The sequence below is a fragment of the Taudactylus pleione genome, unplaced genomic scaffold (genome assembly GCF_031769625.1).
Source record: "Taudactylus pleione unplaced genomic scaffold, aTauple2 ptg000262l, whole genome shotgun sequence".
Lineage (NCBI taxonomy): Eukaryota > Metazoa > Chordata > Amphibia > Anura > Myobatrachidae > Taudactylus > Taudactylus pleione.
The window spans coordinates 5,855,439-5,875,020 of record NW_028284664.1 but is presented as its reverse complement, the minus strand read 5'-3'; the positions used below and the strand labels follow the sequence as shown (position 1 = coordinate 5,875,020).

Sequence of the window (19,582 nt, the reverse complement as noted above, 5' to 3'; positions counted from 1 at the left end):
AATAGCATATGGTAAGTATTATAAATTAATAATATATATATATTTTGAAGCCACAACTTGGTCTCCCTAATTGTATTGGTATATGATTTAAACTAGCCCTAACATTTTATTTTTATATTTGTACATTCTGTTAGAGGTGCTTATGTGTTGTGAATGGCTCCTTGGTTTGACATCTAATACATTATGTGTTCAGTTCTTATCTTTGTGGAACAGAGTTAAAAAAAGAAGTTTTAGAAGTCTAGTATATTCATGGGTGCTTGGGGAGTTTCTTGATAGAACATTATGTGTAGGGGGAGAAGCTAGGCATTTGTTCTTTGTGGAAAGGGTCTTAAATCTCATGCATTAAGCAAATTAGGTGATTGCAGCATGCACCATGGGCTTCAATAATTATATAATAGCAGATTTGATTTGCTGGAGATTGTGGTTTTGTACTGTACAATTGTCTAGAGTTATGAATAGGTATTGGATAAAGAAAGATAGATTTTTCCACTGTACCAAGCAGAACCTATTGGGTGCAGCAGTGCATATTCATGCCTTCAGGCCTGGAGTGACTTGGAGGGGGCACCTGTCCCTTACGTTTCCGCTTCGACCAATAGATACACCCCTGCAAGTTCAATAAGAATTGAAGGTGGCTAAATAATTTTCTAAGTTTAAATATAACTGAGGCAGTCTGCACAATTCACACAATGATAAGTCATGTCTAACTGATGACATCATACAAGAGTTGGTCGATTTGTTCTTTGCTTGCAAAACTTCTTACCTTTTTATCTGCAGGTATCATTAAGTGGAAAAGAATTAATTTGTCCAGAGCTATATACCTAAAATATGGAACGCTTCACGAATTTGCGTGTCATCCTTGCGCAGGGGCCATGCTAATCTTCTCTGTATCGTTCCAATTTTAGTATATGTGCTGCCGAAGCAAGCACATTCCAAAAGCAAAGTCCTAAGATATATATACCCCACCATGTGCCTCAAGATTGATCTTAGGGAGAGTAAAAGATGGAAGTTAAATTCAGATGGGGTTTCAAAGACTGGAGAACACTTTACAATAAACAAGATAGAGCTACTTACTGGCAAAAAATTCAATATCCCATTAAGGAAAGGCCACCAATTTCTATACGTACCACAGTCAAATAAATTATGCAAATTAGCATGTGGAGGTTCATTTCTTTTGGAACCATAGGCTGTACAAGATTAAAATTGCTCCTAAGTACAGAACAAGTGAAGTAGGAATGGAAAATGTTAAAATAGTTTTCTAAGACTTAATAGAAGTACTGAGACAACCTGCACAATTTAGACAAGAATTGAATTTGAAAATGATATGTCATGTCGAACTGATTTTGTCATAAAAAAGTTGGTCGATTTGTTCTTTGCTTGCAAAATTTCTTGACTTTTTATCTGCAGGTATCTTAAGTGGAATCGGATTAATTTGTCCAGAGCTATATACCTAAAATATGGAACGCTTCACGAATTTGCGTGTCATCCTTGCGCAGGGGCCATGCTAATCTTCTCTGTATCGTTCCAATTTTAGTATATGTGCTGCCGAAGCAAGCACATTCCAAAAGCAAAGTCCTAAGATATATATACCCCACCATGTGCCTCAAGATTGATCTTAGGGAGAGTAAAAGATGGAAGTTAAATTCAGATGGGGTTTCAAAGACTGGAGAACACTTTACAATAAACAAGATAGAGCTACTTACTGGCAAAAAATTCAATATCCCATTAAGGAAAGGCCACCAATTTCTATACGTACCACAGTCAAATAAATTATGCAAATTAGCATGTGGAGGTTCATTTCTTTTGGAACCATAGGCTGTACAAGATTAAAATTGCTCCTAAGTACAGAACAAGTGAAGTAGGAATGGAAAATGGCAAAATAGTTTTCTAAGACTTAATAGAAGTACTGAGACAACCTGCACAATTTAGACAAGAATTGAATTTGAAAATGATATGTCATGTCGAACTGATTTTGTCATAAAAAAGTTGGTCGATTTGTTCTTTGCTTGCAAAATTTCTTGACTTTTTATCTGCAGGTATCTTAAGTGGAATCGAATTAATTTGTCCAGAGCTATATACCTAAAATATGGAACGCTTCACGAATTTGCGTGTCATCCTTGCGCAGGGGCCATGCTAATCTTCTCTGTATCGTTCCAATTTTAGTATATGTGCTGCCGAAGCAAGCACATTCCAACAGCAAAGTCCTAAGAGTTATATACCCCACCATGTGCCTCAAGATTGATCTTAGGGAGAGTGAAAGTTGGAAGTAAAATTTAAATAGGGTTTTATAAACTGGAGAACATTAACAAGATAGAGCTGCTAACTGGCAAAAAAATTCAATATCCCATTAAGGAATAGCCATCGATTTCCATACATATCACAGTGAAACAAATTATGAAAATTGGCATGTAGAGGTTCATTTCTTCAAAACCATAGACTGTACTAGGCTAAAATTGCTTCTTTGCATTCTTTGGCTAGGATGGCACTTGACAAAAATGGGTGCTCTTTGCCAGGCACCCCTGTGCATCTAAGCAGCCAGGTTTCCAGACATCAGCAAAATCTCCAGCCAAAAAAACATTTACTGCCCATTAAATAACCATTCTTTTTTATAACTTTATAGTTTATAGCATTTAGTTTAGGGAGACTAAAGAATTTTACTTCTAAATGTTTTTAGTTTATAATACTAATCATATGCTAATCACCATTTATGTAATCGGTTAATGTCAAATAAGTGGGCAAAAAGGTCAAAAATGACATAGTTTACACTTAAAATGTATTTGTTGCTAAACAAATTTGGATATATGCAAATTATGTAACTGCTAAACTTTAAGATTGTAAATTAAGTATTGTGTGCACTATCTTTTGGCTCAATTAACAATAAAAGTAAAAAATACAGATGAATAGCATATGGTAAGTATTATATATTATAATATATTTATATTTTGAAGCCACAACTTGGTCTCCCTAATTGTATTGGTATATGATTTAAACTAGCCCTAACATTTTATTTTTATATTTGTACATTCTGTTAGAGGTGCTTATGTGTTGTGAATGGCTCCTTGGTTTGGCATCTAATACATTATGTGTTCAGTTCTTATTTTTGTGGAACAGAGTTAAAAAAAGAAGTTTTAGAAGTTTAGTATATTCATGGGTGCTTGGGGAGTTTCTTGATAGAACATTATGTGTAGGGGGAGAAGCTAGGCATTTGTTCTTTGTGGAAAGGGTCTTAAATCTCATGCATTAAGCAAATTAGGTGATTGCAGCATGCACCATGGGCTTCAATAATTATATAATAGCAGATTTGATTTGCTGGAGATTGTGGTTTCGTACTGTACAATTGTCTAGAGTTATGAATAGGTATTGGATAAAGAAAGATAGATTTTTCCACTGTACCAAGCAGAACCTATTGGGTGCAGCAGTGCATATTCATGCCTTCAGGCCTGGAGTGACTTGGAGGGGGCACCTGTCCCTTACGTTTCCGCTTCGACCAATAGATACACCCCTGCAAGTTCAATAAGAATTGAAGGTGGCTAAATAATTTTCTAAGTTTAAATATAACTGAGGCAGTCTGCACAATTCACACAATGATAAGTCATGTCTAACTGATGACATCATACAAGAGTTGGTCGATTTGTTGTTTGCTTGCAAAATTTCTTACCTTTTTATCTGCAGGTATCATTAAGTGGAAAAGAATTAATTTGTCCAGAGCTATATACCTAAAATATGGAACGCTTCACGAATTTGCGTGTCATCCTTGCGCAGGGACCATGCTAATCTTCTCTGTATCGTTCCAATTTTAGTATATGTGCTGCCGAAGCAAGCACATTCCAAAAGCAAAGTCCTAAGATATATATACCCCACCATGTGCCTCAAGATTGATCTTAGGGAGAGTAAAAGATGGAAGTTAAATTCAGATGGGGTTTCAAAGACTGGAGAACACTTTACAATAAACAAGATAGAGCTACTTACTGGCAAAAAATTCAATATCCCATTAAGGAAAGGCCACCAATTTCTATACGTACCACAGTCAAATAAATTATGCAAATTAGCATGTGGAGGTTCATTTCTTTTGGAACCATAGGCTGTACAAGATTAAAATTGCTCCTAAGTACAGAACAAGTGAAGTAGGAATGGAAAATGGCAAAATAGTTTTCTAAGACTTAATAGAAGTACTGAGACAACCTGCACAATTTAGACAAGAATTGAATTTGAAAATGATATGTCATGTCGAACTGATTTTGTCATAAAAAAGTTGGTCGATTTGTTCTTTGCTTGCAAAGTTTCTTGACTTTTTATCTGCAGGTATCTTAAGTGGAATCGGATTAATTTGTCCAGAGCTATATACCTAAAATATGGAACGCTTCACGAATTTGCGTGTCATCCTTGCGCAGGGGCCATGCTAATCTTCTCTGTATCGTTCCAATTTTAGTATATGTGCTGCCGAAGCAAGCACATTCCAAAAGCAAAGTCCTAAGATATATATACCCCACCATGTGCCTCAAGATTGATCTTAGGGAGAGTAAAAGATGGAAGTTAAATTCAGATGGGGTTTCAAAGACTGGAGAACACTTTACAATAAACAAGATAGAGCTACTTACTGGCAAAAAATTCAATATCCCATTAAGGAAAGGCCACCAATTTCTATACGTACCACAGTCAAATAAATTATGCAAATTAGCATGTGGAGGTTCATTTCTTTTGGAACCATAGGCTGTACAAGATTAAAATTGCTCCTAAGTACAGAACAAGTGAAGTAGGAATGGAAAATGGCAAAATAGTTTTCTAAGACTTAATAGAAGTACTGAGACAACCTGCACAATTTAGACAAGAATTGAATTTGAAAATGATATGTCATGTCGAACTGATTTTGTCATAAAAAAGTTGGTCGATTTGTTCTTTGCTTGCAAAATTTCTTGACTTTTTATCTGCAGGTATCTTAAGTGGAATCGAATTAATTTGTCCAGAGCTATATACCTAAAATATGGAACGCTTCACGAATTTGCGTGTCATCCTTGCGCAGGGGCCATGCTAATCTTCTCTGTATCGTTCCAATTTTAGTATATGTGCTGCCGAAGCAAGCACATTCCAAAAGCAAAGTCCTAAGAGTTATATACCCCACCATGTGCCTCAAGATTGATCTTAGGGAGAGTGAAAGTTGGAAGTAAAATTTAAATAGGGTTTTATAAACTGGAGAACATTAACAAGATAGAGCTGCTAACTGGCAAAAAAATTCAATATCCCATTAATGAATAGCCATCGATTTCCATACATATCACAGTGAAACAAATTATGAAAATTGGCATGTAGAGGTTCATTTCTTCAAAACCATAGACTGTACTAGGCTAAAATTGCTTCTTTGCATTCTTTGGCTAGGATGGCACTTGACAAAAATGGGTGCTCTTTGCCAGGCACCCCTGTGCATCTAAGCAGCCAGGTTTCCAGACATCAGCAAAATCTCCAGCCAAAAAAACATTTACTGCCCATTAAATAACCATTCTTTTTTATAACTTTATAGTTTATAGCATTTAGTTTAGGGAGACTAAAGAATTTTACTTCTAAATGTTTTTAGTTTATAATACTAATCATATGCTAATCACCATTTATGTAATCGGTTAATGTCAAATAAGTGGGCAAAAAGGTCAAAAATGACATAGTTTACACTTAAAATGTATTTGTTGCTAAACAAATTTGGATATATGCAAATTATGTAACTGCTAAACTTTAAGATTGTAAATTAAGTATTGTGTGCACTATCTTTTGGCTCAATTAACAATAAAAGTAAAAAATACAGATGAATAGCATATGGTAAGTATTATATATTATAATATATTTATATTTTGAAGCCACAACTTGGTCTCCCTAATTGTATTGGTATATGATTTAAACTAGCCCTAACATTTTATTTTTATATTTGTACATTCTGTTAGAGGTGCTTATGTGCTGTGAATGGCTCCTTGGTTTGGCATCTAATACATTATGTGTTCAGTTCTTATTTTTGTGGAACAGAGTTAAAAAAATAATTTTTAGAAGTCTAGTATATTCATGGGTGCTTGGGGAGTTTCTTGATAGAACATTATGTGTAGGGGGAGAAGCTAGGCATTTGTTCTTTGTGGAAAGGGTCTTAAATCTCATGCATTAAGCAAATTAGGTGATTGCAGCATGCACCATGGGCTTCAATAATTATATAATAGCAGATTTGATTTGCTGGAGATTGTGGTTTCGTACTGTACAATTGTCTAGAGTTATGAATAGGTATTGGATAAAGAAAGATAGATTTTTCCACTGTACCAAGCAGAACCTATTGGGTGCAGCAGTGCATATTCATGCCTTCAGGCCTGGAGTGACTTGGAGGGGGCACCTGTCCCTTACGTTTCCGCTTCGACCAATAGATACACCCCTGCAAGTTCAATAAGAATTGAAGGTGGCTAAATAATTTTCTAAGTTTAAATATAACTGAGGCAGTCTGCACAATTCACACAATGATAAGTCATGTCTAACTGATGACATCATAGAAGAGTTGGTCGATTTGTTGTTTGCTTGCAAAATTTCTTACCTTTTTATCTGCAGGTATCATTAAGTGGAAAAGAATTAATTTGTCCAGAGCTATATACCTAAAATATGGAACGCTTCACGAATTTGCGTGTCATCCTTGCGCAGGGGCCATGCTAATCTTCTCTGTATCGTTCCAATTTTAGTATATGTGCTGCCGAAGCAAGCACATTCCAAAAGCAAAGTCCTAAGATATATATACCCCACCATGTGCCTCAAGATTGATCTTAGGGAGAGTAAAAGATGGAAGTTAAATTCAGATGGGGTTTCAAAGACTGGAGAACACTTTACAATAAACAAGATAGAGCTACTTACTGGCAAAAAATTCAATATCCCATTAAGGAAAGGCCACCAATTTCTATACGTACCACAGTCAAATAAATTATGCAAATTAGCATGTGGAGGTTCATTTCTTTTGGAACCATAGGCTGTACAAGATTAAAATTGCTCCTAAGTACAGAACAAGTGAAGTAGGAATGGAAAATGGCAAAATAGTTTTCTAAGACTTAATAGAAGTACTGAGACAACCTGCACAATTTAGACAAGAATTGAATTTGAAAATGATATGTCATGTCGAACTGATTTTGTCATAAAAAAGTTGGTCGATTTGTTCTTTGCTTGCAAAATTTCTTGACTTTTTATCTGCAGGTATCTTAAGTGGAATCGAATTAATTTGTCCAGAGCTATATACCTAAAATATGGAACGCTTCACGAATTTGCGTGTCATCCTTGCGCAGGGGCCATGCTAATCTTCTCTGTATCGTTCCAATTTTAGTATATGTGCTGCCGAAGCAAGCACATTCCAAAAGCAAAGTCCTAAGATATATATACCCCACCATGTGCCTCAAGATTGATCTTAGGGAGAGTAAAAGATGGAAGTTAAATTCAGATGGGGTTTCAAAGACTGGAGAACACTTTACAATAAACAAGATAGAGCTACTTACTGGCAAAAAATTCAATATCCCATTAAGGAAAGGCCACCAATTTCTATACATACCACAGTCAAATAAATTATGCAAATTAGCATGTGGAGGTTCATTTCTTTTGGAACCATAGGCTGTACAAGATTAAAATTGCTCCTAAGTACAGAACAAGTGAAGTAGGAATGGAAAATGGCAAAATAGTTTTCTAAGACTTAATAGAAGTACTGAGACAACCTGCACAATTTAGACAAGAATTGAATTTGAAAATGATATGTCATGTCGAACTGATTTTGTCATAAAAAAGTTGGTCGATTTGTTCTTTGCTTGCAAAATTTCTTGACTTTTTATCTGCAGGTATCTTAAGTGGAATCGAATTAATTTGTCCAGAGCTATATACCTAAAATATGGAACGCTTCACGAATTTGCGTGTCATCCTTGCGCAGGGGCCATGCTAATCTTCTCTGTATCGTTCCAATTTTAGTATATGTGCTGCCGAAGCAAGCACATTCCAAAAGCAAAGTCCTAAGAGTTATATACCCCACCATGTGCCTCAAGATTGATCTTAGGGAGAGGGAAAGTTGGAAGTAAAATTTAAATAGGGTTTTATAAACTGGAGAACATTAACAAGATAGAGCTGCTAACTGGCAAAAAAATTCAATATCCCATTAAGAAATAGCCATCGATTTCCATACATACCACAGTGAAACAAATTATGAAAATTGGCATGTAGAGGTTCATTTCTTCAAAACCATAGACTGTACTAGACTAAAATTGCTTCTTTGCATTCTTTGGCTAGGATGGCACTTGACAAAAATGGGTGCTCTTTGCCAGGCACCCCTGTGCATCTAAGCAGCCAGGTTTCCAGACATCAGCAAAATCTCCAGCCAAAAAAACATTTACTGCACATTAAATAACCATTCTTTTTTATAACTTTATAGTTTATAGCATTTAGTTTAGGGAGACTAAAGAATTTTACTTCTAAATGTTTTTAGTTTATAATACTAATCATATGCTAATCACCATTTATGTAATCGGTTAATGTCAAATAAGTGGGCAAAAAGGTCAAAAATGACATAGTTTACACTTAAAATGTATTTGTTGCTAAACAAATTTGGATATATGCAAATTATGTAACTGCTAAACTTTAAGATTGTAAATTAAGTATTGTGTGCACTATCTTTTGGCTCAATTAACAATAAAAGTAAAAAATACAGATGAATAGCATATGGTAAGTATTATATATTATAATATATTTATATTTTGAAGCCACAACTTGGTCTCCCTAATTGTATTGGTATATGATTTAAACTAGCCCTAACATTTTATTTTTATATTTGTACATTCTGTTAGAGGTGCTTATGTGTTGTGAATGGCTCCTTGGTTTGGCATCTAATACATTATGTGTTCAGTTCTTATTTTTGTGGAACAGAGTTAAAAAAAGAAGTTTTAGAAGTCTAGTATATTCATGGGTGCTTGGGGAGTTTCTTGATAGAACATTATGTGTAGGGGGAGAAGCTAGGCATTTGTTCTTTGTGGAAAGGGTCTTAAATCTCATGCATTAAGCAAATTAGGTGATTGCAGCATGCACCATGGGCTTCAATAATTATATAATAGCAGATTTGATTTGCTGGAGATTGTGGTTTCGTACTGTACAATTGTCTAGAGTTATGAATAGGTATTGGATAAAGAAAGATAGATTTTTCCACTGTACCAAGCAGAACCTATTGGGTGCAGCAGTGCATATTCATGCCTTCAGGCCTGGAGTGACTTGGAGGGGGCACCTGTCCCTTACGTTTCCGCTTCGACCAATAGATACACCCCTGCAAGTTCAATAAGAATTGAAGGTGGCTAAATAATTTTCTAAGTTTAAATATAACTGAGGCAGTCTGCACAATTCACACAATGATAAGTCATGTCTAACTGATGACATCATACAAGAGTTGGTCGATTTGTTCTTTGCTTGCAAAATTTCTTACCTTTTTATCTGCAGGTATCATTAAGTGGAAAAGAATTAATTTGTCCAGAGCTATATACCTAAAATATGGAACGCTTCACGAATTTGCGTGTCATCCTTGCGCAGGGGCCATGCTAATCTTCTCTGTATCGTTCCAATTTTAGTATATGTGCTGCCGAAGCAAGCACATTCCAAAAGCAAAGTCCTAAGATATATATACCCCACCATGTGCCTCAAGATTGATCTTAGGGAGAGTAAAAGATGGAAGTTAAATTCAGATGGGGTTTCAAAGACTGGAGAACACTTTACAATAAACAAGATAGAGCTACTTACTGGCAAAAAATTCAATATCCCATTAAGGAAAGGCCACCAATTTCTATACGTACCACAGTCAAATAAATTATGCAAATTAGCATGTGGAGGTTCATTTCTTTTGGAACCATAGGCTGTACAAGATTAAAATTGCTCCTAAGTACAGAACAAGTGAAGTAGGAATGGAAAATGGCAAAATAGTTTTCTAAGACTTAATAGAAGTACTGAGACAACCTGCACAATTTAGACAAGAATTGAATTTGAAAATGATATGTCATGTCGAACTGATTTTGTCATAAAAAAGTTGGTCGATTTGTTCTTTGCTTGCAAAATTTCTTGACTTTTTATCTGCAGGTATCTTAAGTGGAATCGAATTAATTTGTCCAGAGCTATATACCTAAAATATGGAACGCTTCACGAATTTGCGTGTCATCCTTGCGCAGGGGCCATGCTAATCTTCTCTGTATCGTTCCAATTTTAGTATATGTGCTGCCGAAGCAAGCACATTCCAAAAGCAAAGTCCTAAGATATATATACCCCACCATGTGCCTCAAGATTGATCTTAGGGAGAGTAAAAGATGGAAGTTAAATTCAGATGGGGTTTCAAAGACTGGAGAACACTTTACAATAAACAAGATAGAGCTACTTACTGGCAAAAAATTCAATATCCCATTAAGGAAAGGCCACCAATTTCTATACATACCACAGTCAAATAAATTATGCAAATTAGCATGTGGAGGTTCATTTCTTTTGGAACCATAGGCTGTACAAGATTAAAATTGCTCCTAAGTACAGAACAAGTGAAGTAGGAATGGAAAATGGCAAAATAGTTTTCTAAGACTTAATAGAAGTACTGAGACAACCTGCACAATTTAGACAAGAATTGAATTTGAAAATGATATGTCATGTCGAACTGATTTTGTCATAAAAAAGTTGGTCGATTTGTTCTTTGCTTGCAAAATTTCTTGACTTTTTATCTGCAGGTATCTTAAGTGGAATCGAATTAATTTGTCCAGAGCTATATACCTAAAATATGGAACGCTTCACGAATTTGCGTGTCATCCTTGCGCAGGGGCCATGCTAATCTTCTCTGTATCGTTCCAATTTTAGTATATGTGCTGCCGAAGCAAGCACATTCCAAAAGCAAAGTCCTAAGAGTTATATACCCCACCATGTGCCTCAAGATTGATCTTAGGGAGAGGGAAAGTTGGAAGTAAAATTTAAATAGGGTTTTATAAACTGGAGAACATTAACAAGATAGAGCTGCTAACTGGCAAAAAAATTCAATATCCCATTAAGAAATAGCCATCGATTTCCATACATACCACAGTGAAACAAATTATGAAAATTGGCATGTAGAGGTTCATTTCTTCAAAACCATAGACTGTACTAGACTAAAATTGCTTCTTTGCATTCTTTGGCTAGGATGGCACTTGACAAAAATGGGTGCTCTTTGCCAGGCACCCCTGTGCATCTAAGCAGCCAGGTTTCCAGACATCAGCAAAATCTCCAGCCAAAAAAACATTTACTGCCCATTAAATAACCATTCTTTTTTATAACTTTATAGTTTATAGCATTTAGTTTAGGGAGACTAAAGAATTTTACTTCTAAATGTTTTTAGTTTATAATACTAATCATATGCTAATCACCATTTATGTAATCGGTTAATGTCAAATAAGTGGGCAAAAAGGTCAAAAATGACATAGTTTACACTTAAAATGTATTTGTTGCTAAACAAATTTGGATATATGCAAATTATGTAACTGCTAAACTTTAAGATTGTAAATTAAGTATTGTGTGCACTATCTTTTGGCTCAATTAACAATAAAAGTAAAAAATACAGATGAATAGCATATGGTAAGTATTATATATTATAATATATTTATATTTTGAAGCCACAACTTGGTCTCCCTAATTGTATTGGTATATGATTTAAACTAGCCCTAACATTTTATTTTTATATTTGTACATTCTGTTAGAGGTGCTTATGTGTTGTGAATGGCTCCTTGGTTTGGCATCTAATACATTATGTGTTCAGTTCTTATTTTTGTGGAACAGAGTTAAAAAAAGAAGTTTTAGAAGTCTAGTATATTCATGGGTGCTTGGGGAGTTTCTTGATAGAACATTATGTGTAGGGGGAGAAGCTAGGCATTTGTTCTTTGTGGAAAGGGTCTTAAATCTCATGCATTAAGCAAATTAGGTGATTGCAGCATGCACCATGGGCTTCAATAATTATATAATAGCAGATTTGATTTGCTGGAGATTGTGGTTTCGTACTGTACAATTGTCTAGAGTTATGAATAGGTATTGGATAAAGAAAGATAGATTTTTCCACTGTACCAAGCAGAACCTATTGGGTGCAGCAGTGCATATTCATGCCTTCAGGCCTGGAGTGACTTGGAGGGGGCACCTGTCCCTTACGTTTCCGCTTCGACCAATAGATACACCCCTGTAAGTTCAATAAGAATTGAAGGTGGCTAAATAATTTTCTAAGTTTAAATATAACTGAGGCAGTCTGCACAATTCACACAATGATAAGTCATGTCTAACTGATGACATCATACAAGAGTTGGTCGATTTGTTCTTTGCTTGCAAAATTTCTTACCTTTTTATCTGCAGGTATCATTAAGTGGAAAAGAATTAATTTGTCCAGAGCTATATACCTAAAATATGGAACGCTTCACGAATTTGCGTGTCATCCTTGCGCAGGGGCCATGCTAATCTTCTCTGTATCGTTCCAATTTTAGTATATGTGCTGCCGAAGCAAGCACATTCCAAAAGCAAAGTCCTAAGATATATATACCCCACCATGTGCCTCAAGATTGATCTTAGGGAGAGTAAAAGATGGAAGTTAAATTCAGATGGGGTTTCAAAGACTGGAGAACACTTTACAATAAACAAGATAGAGCTACTTACTGGCAAAAAATTCAATATCCCATTAAGGAAAGGCCACCAATTTCTATACGTACCACAGTCAAATAAATTATGCAAATTAGCATGTGGAGGTTCATTTCTTTTGGAACCATAGGCTGTACAAGATTAAAATTGCTCCTAAGTACAGAACAAGTGAAGTAGGAATGGAAAATGGCAAAATAGTTTTCTAAGACTTAATAGAAGTACTGAGACAACCTGCACAATTTAGACAAGAATTGAATTTGAAAATGATATGTCATGTCGAACTGATTTTGTCATAAAAAAGTTGGTCGATTTGTTCTTTGCTTGCAAAATTTCTTGACTTTTTATCTGCAGGTATCTTAAGTGGAATCGAATTAATTTGTCCAGAGCTATATACCTAAAATATGGAACGCTTCACGAATTTGCGTGTCATCCTTGCGCAGGGGCCATGCTAATCTTCTCTGTATCGTTCCAATTTTAGTATATGTGCTGCCGAAGCAAGCACATTCCAAAAGCAAAGTCCTAAGATATATATACCCCACCATGTGCCTCAAGATTGATCTTAGGGAGAGTAAAAGATGGAAGTTAAATTCAGATGGGGTTTCAAAGACTGGAGAACACTTTACAATAAACAAGATAGAGCTACTTACTGGCAAAAAATTCAATATCCCATTAAGGAAAGGCCACCAATTTCTATACGTACCACAGTCAAATAAATTATGCAAATTAGTATGTGGAGGTTCATTTCTTTTGGAACCATAGGCTGTACAAGATTAAAATTGCTCCTAAGTACAGAACAAGTGAAGTAGGAATGGAAAATGGCAAAATAGTTTTCTAAGACTTAATAGAAGTACTGAGACAACCTGCACAATTTAGACAAGAATTGAATTTGAAAATGATATGTCATGTCGAACTGATTTTGTCATAAAAAAGTTGGTCGATTTGTTCTTTGCTTGCAAAATTTCTTGACTTTTTATCTGCAGGTATCTTAAGTGGAATCGAATTAATTTGTCCAGAGCTATATACCTAAAATATGGAACGCTTCACGAATTTGCGTGTCATCCTTGCGCAGGGGCCATGCTAATCTTCTCTGTATCGTTCCAATTTTAGTATATGTGCTGCCGAAGCAAGCACATTCCAAAAGCAAAGTCCTAAGAGTTATATACCCCACCATGTGCCTCAAGATTGATCTTAGGGAGAGGGAAAGTTGGAAGTAAAATTTAAATAGGGTTTTATAAACTGGAGAACATTAACAAGATAGAGCTGCTAACTGGCAAAAAAATTCAATATCCCATTAAGAAATAGCCATCGATTTCCATACATACCACAGTGAAACAAATTATGAAAATTGGCATGTAGAGGTTCATTTCTTCAAAACCATAGACTGTACTAGACTAAAATTGCTTCTTTGCATTCTTTGGCTAGGATGGCACTTGACAAAAATGGGTGCTCTTTGCCAGGCACCCCTGTGCATCTAAGCAGCCAGGTTTCCAGACATCAGCAAAATCTCCAGCCAAAAAAACATTTACTGCCCATTAAATAACCATTCTTTTTTATAACTTTATAGTTTATAGCATTTAGTTTAGGGAGACTAAAGAATTTTACTTCTAAATGTTTTTAGTTTATAATACTAATCATATGCTAATCACCATTTATGTAATCGGTTAATGTCAAATAAGTGGGCAAAAAGGTAAAAAATGACATAGTTTACACTTAAAATGTATTTGTTGCTAAACAAATTTGGATATATGCAAATTATGTAACTGCTAAACTTTAAGATTGTAAATTAAGTATTGTGTGCACTATCTTTTGGCTCAATTAACAATAAAAGTAAAAAATACAGATGAATAGCATATGGTAAGTATTATAAATTAATAATATATATATATTTTGAAGCCACAACTTGGTCTCCCTAATTGTATTGGTATATGATTTAAACTAGCCCTAACATTTTATTTTTATATTTGTACATTCTGTTAGAGGTGCTTATGTGTTGTGAATGGCTCCTTGGTTTGACATCTAATACATTATGTGTTCAGTTCTTATTTTTGTGGAACAGAGTTAAAAAAATAATTTTTAGAAGTCTAGTATATTCATGGGTGCTTGGGGAGTTTCTTGATAGAACATTATGTGTAGGGGGAGAAGCTAGGCATTTGTTCTTTGTGGAAAGGGTCTTAAATCTCATGCATTAAGCAAATTAGGTGATTGCAGCATGCACCATGGGCTTCAATAATTATATAATAGCAGATTTGATTTGCTGGAGATTGTGGTTTTGTACTGTACAATTGTCTAGAGTTATGAATAGGTATTGGATAAAGAAAGATAGATTTTTCCACTGTACCAAGCAGAACCTATTGGGTGCAGCAGTGCATATTCATGCCTTCAGGCCTGGAGTGACTTGGAGGGGGCACCTGTCCCTTACGTTTCCGCTTCGACCAATAGATACACCCCTGCAAGTTCAATAAGAATTGAAGGTGGCTAAATAATTTTCTAAGTTTAAATATAACTGAGGCAGTCTGCACAATTCACACAATGATAAGTCATGTCTAACTGATGACATCATACAAGAGTTGGTCGATTTGTTCTTTGCTTGCAAAACTTCTTACCTTTTTATCTGCAGGTATCATTAAGTGGAAAAGAATTAATTTGTCCAGAGCTATATACCTAAAATATGGAACGCTTCACGAATTTGCGTGTCATCCTTGCGCAGGGGCCATGCTAATCTTCTCTGTATGGTTCCAATTTTAGTATATGTGCTGCCGAAGCAAGCACATTCCAAAAGCAAAGTCCTAAGATATATATACCCCACCATGTGCCTCAAGATTGATCTTAGGGAGAGTAAAAGATGGAAGTTAAATTCAGATGGGGTTTCAAAGACTGGAGAACACTTTACAATAAACAAGATAGAGCTACTTACTGGCAAAAAATTCAATATCCCATTAAGGAAAGGCCACCAATTTCTATACGTACCACAGTCAAATAAATTATGCAAATTAGCATGTGGAGGTTCATTTCTTTTGGAACCATAGGCTGTACAAGATTAAAATTGCTCCTAAGTACAGAACAAGTGAAGTAGGAATGGAAAATGTTAAAATAGTTTTCTAAGACTTAATAGAAGTACTGAGACAACCTGCACAATTTAGACAAGAATTGAATTTGAAAATGATATGTCATGTCGAACTGATTTTGTCATAAAAAAGTTGGTCGATTTGTTCTTTGCTTGCAAAATTTCTTGACTTTTTATCTGCAGGTATCTTAAGTGGAATCGAATTAATTTGTCCAGAGCTATATACCTAAAATATGGAACGCTTCACGAATTTGCGTGTCATCCTTGCGCAGGGGCCATGCTAATCTTCTCTGTATCGTTCCAATTTTAGTATATGTGCTGCCGAAGCAAGCACATTCCAAAAGCAAAGTCCTAAGATATATATACCCCACCATGTGCCTCAAGATTGATCTTAGGGAGAGTAAAAGATGGAAGTTAAATTCAGATGGGGTTTCAAAGACTGGAGAACACTTTACAATAAACAAGATAGAGCTACTTACTGGCAAAAAATTCAATATCCCATTAAGGAAAGGCCACCAATTTCTATACGTACCACAGTCAAATAAATTATGCAAATTAGCATGTGGAGGTTCATTTCTTTTGGAACCATAGGCTGTACAAGATTAAAATTGCTCCTAAGTACAGAACAAGTGAAGTAGGAATGGAAAATGGCAAAATAGTTTTCTAAGACTTAATAGAAGTACTGAGACAACCTGCACAATTTAGACAAGAATTGAATTTGAAAATGATATGTCATGTCGAACTGATTTTGTCATAAAAAAGTTGGTCGATTTGTTCTTTGCTTGCAAAATTTCTTGACTTTTTATCTGCAGGTATCTTAAGTGGAATCGAATTAATTTGTCCAGAGCTATATACCTAAAATATGGAACGCTTCACGAATTTGCGTGTCATCCTTGCGCAGGGGCCATGCTAATCTTCTCTGTATCGTTCCAATTTTAGTATATGTGCTGCCGAAGCAAGCACATTCCAAAAGCAAAGTCCTAAGAGTTATATACCCCACCATGTGCCTCAAGATTGATCTTAGGGAGAGTGAAAGTTGGAAGTAAAATTTAAATAGGGTTTTATAAACTGGAGAACATTAACAAGATAGAGCTGCTAACTGGCAAAAAAATTCAATATCCCATTAAGGAATAGCCATCGATTTCCATACATATCACAGTGAAACAAATTATGAAAATTGGCATGTAGAGGTTCATTTCTTCAAAACCATAGACTGTACTAGGCTAAAATTGCTTCTTTGCATTCTTTGGCTAGGATGGCACTTGACAAAAATGGGTGCTCTTTGCCAGGCACCCCTGTGCATCTAAGCAGCCAGGTTTCCAGACATCAGCAAAATCTCCAGCCAAAAAAACATTTACTGCCCATTAAATAACCATTCTTTTTTATAACTTTATAGTTTATAGCATTTAGTTTAGGGAGACTAAAGAATTTTACTTCTAAATGTTTTTAGTTTATAATACTAATCATATGCTAATCACCATTTATGTAATCGGTTAATGTCAAATAAGTGGGCAAAAAGGTAAAAAATGACATAGTTTACACTTAAAATGTATTTGTTGCTAAACAAATTTGGATATATGCAAATTATGTAACTGCTAAACTTTAAGATTGTAAATTAAGTATTGTGTGCACTATCTTTTGGCTCAATTAACAATAAAAGTAAAAAATACAGATGAATAGCATATGGTAAGTATTATAAATTAATAATATATATATATTTTGAAGCCACAACTTGGTCTCCCTAATTGTATTGGTATATGATTTAAACTAGCCCTAACATTTTATTTTTATATTTGTACATTCTGTTAGAGGTGCTTATGTGTTGTGAATGGCTCCTTGGTTTGACATCTAATACATTATGTGTTCAGTTCTTATTTTTGTGGAACAGAGTTAAAAAAATAATTTTTAGAAGTCTAGTATATTCATGGGTGCTTGGGGAGTTTCTTGATAGAACATTATGTGTAGGGGGAGAAGCTAGGCATTTGTTCTTTGTGGAAAGGGTCTTAAATCTCATGCATTAAGCAAATTAGGTGATTGCAGCATGCACCATGGGCTTCAATAATTATATAATAGCAGATTTGATTTGCTGGAGATTGTGGTTTTGTACTGTACAATTGTCTAGAGTTATGAATAGGTATTGGATAAAGAAAGATAGATTTTTCCACTGTACCAAGCAGAACCTATTGGGTGCAGCAGTGCATATTCATGCCTTCAGGCCTGGAGTGACTTGGAGGGGGCACCTGTCCCTTACGTTTCCGCTTCGACCAATAGATACACCCCTGCAAGTTCAATAAGAATTGAAGGTGGCTAAATAATTTTCTAAGTTTAAATATAACTGAGGCAGTCTGCACAATTCACACAATGATAAGTCATGTCTAACTGATGACATCATACAAGAGTTGGTCGATTTGTTCTTTGCTTGCAAAACTTCTTACCTTTTTATCTGCAGGTATCATTAAGTGGAAAAGAATTAATTTGTCCAGAGCTATATACCTAAAATATGGAACGCTTCACGAATTTGCGTGTCATCCTTGCGCAGGGGCCATGCTAATCTTCTCTGTATGGTTCCAATTTTAGTATATGTGCTGCCGAAGCAAGCACATTCCAAAAGCAAAGTCCTAAGATATATATACCCCACCATGTGCCTCAAGATTGATCTTAGGGAGAGTAAAAGATGGAAGTTAAATTCAGATGGGGTTTCAAAGACTGGAGAACACTTTACAATAAACAAGATAGAGCTACTTACTGGCAAAAAATTCAATATCCCATTAAGGAAAGGCCACCAATTTCTATACGTACCACAGTCAAATAAATTATGCAAATTAGCATGTGGAGGTTCATTTCTTTTGGAACCATAGGCTGTACAAGATTAAAATTGCTCCTAAGTACAGAACAAGTGAAGTAGGAATGGAAAATGTTAAAATAGTTTTCTAAGACTTAATAGAAGTACTGAGACAACCTGCACAATTTAGACAAGAATTGAATTTGAAAATGATATGTCATGTCGAACTGATTTTGTCATAAAAAAGTTGGTCGATTTGTTCTTTGCTTGCAAAATTTCTTGACTTTTTATCTGCAGGTATCTTAAGTGGAATCGAATTAATTTGTCCAGAGCTATATACCTAAAATATGGAACGCTTCACGAATTTGCGTGTCATCCTTGCGCAGGGGCCATGCTAATCTTCTCTGTATCGTTCCAATTTTAGTATATGTGCTGCCGAAGCAAGCACATTCCAAAAGCAAAGTCCTAAGATATATATACCCCACCATGTGCCTCAAGATTGATCTTAGGGAGAGTAAAAGATGGAAGTTAAATTCAGATGGGGTTTCAAAGACTGGAGAACACTTTACAATAAACAAGATAGAGCTACTTACTGGCAAAAAATTCAATATCCCATTAAGGAAAGGCCACCAATTTCTATACGTACCACAGTCAAATAAATTATGCAAATTAGCATGTGGAGGTTCATTTCTTTTGGAACCATAGGCTGTACAAGATTAAAATTGCTCCTAAGTACAGAACAAGTGAAGTAGGAATGGAAAATGGCAAAATAGTTTTCTAAGACTTAATAGAAGTACTGAGACAACCTGCACAATTTAGACAAGAATTGAATTTGAAAATGATATGTCATGTCGAACTGATTTTGTCATAAAAAAGTTGGTCGATTTGTTCTTTGCTTGCAAAATTTCTTGACTTTTTATCTGCAGGTATCTTAAGTGGAATCGAATTAATTTGTCCAGAGCTATATACCTAAAATATGGAACGCTTCACGAATTTGCGTGTCATCCTTGCGCAGGGGCCATGCTAATCTTCTCTGTATCGTTCCAATTTTAGTATATGTGCTGCCGAAGCAAGCACATTCCAAAAGCAAAGTCCTAAGAGTT

The 19,582-nt window shown here is 35.3% G+C and overlaps 21 non-coding genes across 21 annotated transcripts; all 21 read right to left on the bottom strand.

Moving 5' to 3' along the window:
• Positions 1-819: 819 nt before the first annotated feature.
• LOC148514602 (U6 spliceosomal RNA) lies at positions 820-926 on the bottom strand. The gene has a single exon (XR_015880079.1). It is a non-coding gene; the product is annotated as a U6 spliceosomal RNA (small nuclear RNA).
• Positions 927-1,448: 522 nt separating this feature from the next.
• Positions 1,449-1,555, bottom strand: LOC148514601 (U6 spliceosomal RNA). Its single transcript, XR_015880078.1, has one exon. It is a non-coding gene; the product is annotated as a U6 spliceosomal RNA (small nuclear RNA).
• Positions 1,556-2,077: 522 nt separating this feature from the next.
• On the bottom strand, positions 2,078-2,184 carry LOC148514600 (U6 spliceosomal RNA). Its single transcript, XR_015880077.1, has one exon. It is a non-coding gene; the product is annotated as a U6 spliceosomal RNA (small nuclear RNA).
• Positions 2,185-3,714: 1,530 nt separating this feature from the next.
• On the bottom strand, positions 3,715-3,821 carry LOC148514599 (U6 spliceosomal RNA). The gene has a single exon (XR_015879611.1). It is a non-coding gene; the product is annotated as a U6 spliceosomal RNA (small nuclear RNA).
• Positions 3,822-4,343: 522 nt separating this feature from the next.
• Positions 4,344-4,450, bottom strand: LOC148514598 (U6 spliceosomal RNA). The gene has a single exon (XR_015880076.1). It is a non-coding gene; the product is annotated as a U6 spliceosomal RNA (small nuclear RNA).
• A 522-nt stretch (positions 4,451-4,972) lies between these two features.
• Positions 4,973-5,079, bottom strand: LOC148514597 (U6 spliceosomal RNA). Its single transcript, XR_015880075.1, has one exon. It is a non-coding gene; the product is annotated as a U6 spliceosomal RNA (small nuclear RNA).
• A 1,530-nt stretch (positions 5,080-6,609) lies between these two features.
• LOC148514596 (U6 spliceosomal RNA) lies at positions 6,610-6,716 on the bottom strand. The gene has a single exon (XR_015880074.1). It is a non-coding gene; the product is annotated as a U6 spliceosomal RNA (small nuclear RNA).
• Positions 6,717-7,238: 522 nt separating this feature from the next.
• Positions 7,239-7,345, bottom strand: LOC148514595 (U6 spliceosomal RNA). Its single transcript, XR_015880073.1, has one exon. It is a non-coding gene; the product is annotated as a U6 spliceosomal RNA (small nuclear RNA).
• Positions 7,346-7,867: 522 nt separating this feature from the next.
• LOC148514594 (U6 spliceosomal RNA) lies at positions 7,868-7,974 on the bottom strand. Its single transcript, XR_015880072.1, has one exon. It is a non-coding gene; the product is annotated as a U6 spliceosomal RNA (small nuclear RNA).
• Positions 7,975-9,504: 1,530 nt separating this feature from the next.
• Positions 9,505-9,611, bottom strand: LOC148514593 (U6 spliceosomal RNA). Its single transcript, XR_015880070.1, has one exon. It is a non-coding gene; the product is annotated as a U6 spliceosomal RNA (small nuclear RNA).
• A 522-nt stretch (positions 9,612-10,133) lies between these two features.
• Positions 10,134-10,240, bottom strand: LOC148514592 (U6 spliceosomal RNA). Its single transcript, XR_015880069.1, has one exon. It is a non-coding gene; the product is annotated as a U6 spliceosomal RNA (small nuclear RNA).
• A 522-nt stretch (positions 10,241-10,762) lies between these two features.
• On the bottom strand, positions 10,763-10,869 carry LOC148514591 (U6 spliceosomal RNA). The gene has a single exon (XR_015880068.1). It is a non-coding gene; the product is annotated as a U6 spliceosomal RNA (small nuclear RNA).
• Positions 10,870-12,399: 1,530 nt separating this feature from the next.
• Positions 12,400-12,506, bottom strand: LOC148514590 (U6 spliceosomal RNA). Its single transcript, XR_015880067.1, has one exon. It is a non-coding gene; the product is annotated as a U6 spliceosomal RNA (small nuclear RNA).
• A 522-nt stretch (positions 12,507-13,028) lies between these two features.
• On the bottom strand, positions 13,029-13,135 carry LOC148514589 (U6 spliceosomal RNA). The gene has a single exon (XR_015880066.1). It is a non-coding gene; the product is annotated as a U6 spliceosomal RNA (small nuclear RNA).
• Positions 13,136-13,657: 522 nt separating this feature from the next.
• Positions 13,658-13,764, bottom strand: LOC148514588 (U6 spliceosomal RNA). The gene has a single exon (XR_015880064.1). It is a non-coding gene; the product is annotated as a U6 spliceosomal RNA (small nuclear RNA).
• Positions 13,765-15,295: 1,531 nt separating this feature from the next.
• On the bottom strand, positions 15,296-15,402 carry LOC148514587 (U6 spliceosomal RNA). The gene has a single exon (XR_015879610.1). It is a non-coding gene; the product is annotated as a U6 spliceosomal RNA (small nuclear RNA).
• Positions 15,403-15,924: 522 nt separating this feature from the next.
• Positions 15,925-16,031, bottom strand: LOC148514586 (U6 spliceosomal RNA). Its single transcript, XR_015880063.1, has one exon. It is a non-coding gene; the product is annotated as a U6 spliceosomal RNA (small nuclear RNA).
• A 522-nt stretch (positions 16,032-16,553) lies between these two features.
• Positions 16,554-16,660, bottom strand: LOC148514585 (U6 spliceosomal RNA). The gene has a single exon (XR_015880062.1). It is a non-coding gene; the product is annotated as a U6 spliceosomal RNA (small nuclear RNA).
• A 1,531-nt stretch (positions 16,661-18,191) lies between these two features.
• Positions 18,192-18,298, bottom strand: LOC148514584 (U6 spliceosomal RNA). Its single transcript, XR_015879608.1, has one exon. It is a non-coding gene; the product is annotated as a U6 spliceosomal RNA (small nuclear RNA).
• A 522-nt stretch (positions 18,299-18,820) lies between these two features.
• LOC148514583 (U6 spliceosomal RNA) lies at positions 18,821-18,927 on the bottom strand. Its single transcript, XR_015880061.1, has one exon. It is a non-coding gene; the product is annotated as a U6 spliceosomal RNA (small nuclear RNA).
• Positions 18,928-19,449: 522 nt separating this feature from the next.
• LOC148514582 (U6 spliceosomal RNA) lies at positions 19,450-19,556 on the bottom strand. The gene has a single exon (XR_015880060.1). It is a non-coding gene; the product is annotated as a U6 spliceosomal RNA (small nuclear RNA).
• Between the last annotated feature and the right edge of the window lie 26 nt (positions 19,557-19,582).